Here is a 3193-nt window from a genome sequence, read left to right as displayed (position 1 = left end):
TCCTCTGGCATTACGACCTTTACCACAACGATGCTGTCCATAGATCAAATTATTTCGTGGATTGGATTTCACTTGACTGTCTACGGCTCCATTGCGTGTGCTCGGGGTAGAAGTTTTGTATAAATGTATCGCCGTGTTATTAAGTATTTTGATTTAAGTTCTTTTCGCTATAAGAGGTGGAATAGAATAACCCGGTTGAAGCGTAATGATCATACGTCTGTAATGCATTGTATGTCCCATAATAGGTCCCAGTCCCATTCTTCTACCCTTTCCCGGGAGTCGATGACTATTCATAGCTATTACCTTGACACCAAAGAAGAGTTCGACCCAATGCTTTATTTCGGTCCTAGTTGATCCTGATTCGACATTAGAAGTATATTGATTGTTCCCCAATAACCGAATACTTTTTTCTGTAAAGACTGCATATTTGATTCCATCCATAAATCCATTTTCTTCCCTATGAGTTCCAGTATCGATAAGAATTCGAGTTCTTACTCTTCATATGTTATGGTATGAATATACCATACCAATTCGTTATGTATGGATGATGAAATTCCATTGATACAGAGCCAATTCCAATAGACTTATTGGACGTTCCCATTGGCGTGCATCCAGCAGGAATTGAACCTACGAATTTGCCAATTATGAGTTGGGCGCTTTAACCATTCAGCCATGGATGCTTAACAGAGATCATCGTCATCGTACATCGTGAATAACCAAATTCCAATTGAAATGAAATCTTTAGGAGGAATCAATGAAAGGACATCAATTCAAATCCTGGATCTTCGAATTGAGAGAGATATTGAGAGAGATCAAGAATTCCCACTATTTCTTAGATTCATGGACCCAATTCGATTCAGCGGGATCTTTCACTCACATTTTTTTCCACCAAGAACGTTTTATGAAACTCTTTGACCCCCGAATTTGGAGTATCCTACTTTCACTTTCGCGTGATTCACAGGGTTCAACAAGCAATCGATATTTCACGATCAAAGGTGTAGTACTGCTTGTAGTAGCGGTCCTTATATATTGTATTAACAATCGAAATATGGTCGAAAGAAAAAATCTCTATTTGATGGGGCTTCTTCCTATACCTATGAATTCCATTGGACCCAGAAATGATACGTTGGAAGAATCTTTTTGGTCTTCCAATATCAATAGGTTGATTGTTTCGCTCCTGTATCTTCCAAAAGGGAAAAAGATCCCTGAGAGTTGTTTCATGGATTCGAAAGAGAGTACTTGGGTTCTCCCAATAACTAAAAAGTGTATCATGCCTGACTGGGGTTCGCGGTGGTGGAGGAACCGGATCGGAAAAAAGAGGGATTCTAGTTGTAAGATAGCTAATGAAACCATAGCTGGAATTGAGATCTCATTCAAGAGAGAAAGATATCAAATATCTGGAGTTTCTTTTTGTATCCTATACGGATGATCCGATCCGCAAGGACCATGATTGGGAATTCTTTGATCGTCTTTCTCCGAGGAAGAAGCGAAACATAATCAACTTGAATTCGGGACAGCTCTTCGAAATCTTAGTGAAACACTTGATTTGTTATCTCATGTCTGCTTTTCGTGAAAAAAGACCAATTGAAGTGGAGGGTTTCTTCAAACAACAAGGAGCTGAGGCAACTATTCAATCAAATGATATTGAGCATCTTTCCCATCTCTTCTCGAGAAACAAGGGGGGTATTTCTTTGCAAAATTGTGCTCAATATCATATGTGGCAATTCCGCCAAGATCTCTTCGTTAGTTGGGGGAAGAATCAGCACGAATCGGATTTTTTGAGGAACGTATCGAGAGAAAATTGGATTTGGTTAGACAATGCGTGGTTGGTAAACAAGGATCGGTTTTTTAGCAAGGTACGGAATGTATCGTCAAATATTCAATATGATTCCACAAGATCTATTTTCGTTCAAGTAACGGATTCTAGCCAATGGAAAGGATCTTCTGATCAATCCAGAGATCATTTCGATTCCATTAGGAATGAGGATTCGGAATATCACACATTGATCAATCAAACAGAGATTCCGCAACTAAAAGAAAGATCGATTCTTTGGGATCCTTCCTTTCTTCAAACGGAACGAACAGAGATAGAATCAGATCGATTCCCGAAATGCCTTTCTGAATATTCCTCAATGTCCCGGCTATTCACGGAACGTGAGAAGCAGATGAATAATCATCTGCTTCCGGAAGAAATCGAAGAATTTCTTGGGAATCCTACAAGATCAATTCGTTCTTTTTTCTCTGACAGATGGTCAGAACTTCATCTGGGTTCGAATCCTACGGAGAGGTCCACTAGAGATCAGAAATTGTTGAAGAAACAACAAGATGTTTCTTTTGTCCCTTCCAGGCGATCGGAAAATAAAGAAATGGTTGATATATTCAAGATAATTACGTATTTACAAAATACCGTCTCAATTCATCCTATTTCATCAGATCCGGGATGTGATATGGTTCCGAGGGATGAACCGGATATGGACAGTTCCAATAAGATTTCATTCTTGAACAAAAATCCATTTTTTGATTTATTTCATCTATTCCATGACCGGAACAAAGGGGGATACACGTTACACCACGATTTTGAATCAGAAGAGAGATTTCAAGAAATGGCAGATCTATTCACTCTATCAATAACCGAGCCGGATCTGGTGTATCATAAGGGATTTTCCTTTTCTATTGATTCCTACGGATTGGATCAAAAAAAATTCTTGAATGAGGTATTCAACTCCAGGGATGAGTCGAAAAGGAAATCTTTAGTGGTTCTACCTCCTATTTTTTATGAAGAGAATGAATCTTTTTATCGAAGGATCAGAAAAAAATCGGTCCGGATCTCCTGCGGGAATGATTTGGAAGATGATCCAAAACCAAAAATAGTGGTATTTGCTAGCAACAACATAATGGAGGCGGTCAATCAATATAGATTGATCCGAAATCTGATTCAAATCCAATATAGCACCTATGGGTACATAAGAAATGTATCGAATCGATTCTTTTTAATGAATCGATCCGATCGCAACTTCGAATATGGAATTCAAAGGGATCAAATAGGAAATGATCCTCTGAATCATCTAACTATAATAAAATATACGATCAACCAACATTTATCGAATTTGAAAAAGAGTCAGAAGAAATGGTTCGATCCTCTTATTTCTCGAACCGAGAGATCCATGAATCGGGATCCTGATGCATATAGATA

The 3193-nt window shown here is 38.5% G+C and overlaps 1 non-coding gene across 1 annotated transcript; it reads right to left on the bottom strand.

The window, feature by feature from the left end:
• Positions 1-606: 606 nt before the first annotated feature.
• On the bottom strand, positions 607-680 carry TRNAM-CAU (transfer RNA methionine (anticodon CAU)). The gene has a single exon. It is a non-coding gene; the product is annotated as a tRNA-Met (tRNA).
• Positions 681-3193: the final 2513 nt, after the last annotated feature.

The sequence above is a fragment of the Aristolochia californica genome, unplaced genomic scaffold, assembly GCF_029961685.1.
Source record: "Aristolochia californica isolate CCGP_79_NKW_82.1479 unplaced genomic scaffold, dmAriCali1.0.hap1 SCAF_271, whole genome shotgun sequence".
Taxonomy (NCBI): domain Eukaryota; kingdom Viridiplantae; phylum Streptophyta; class Magnoliopsida; order Piperales; family Aristolochiaceae; genus Aristolochia; species Aristolochia californica.
This window is presented reverse-complemented; position numbering and strand designations above follow the sequence as displayed.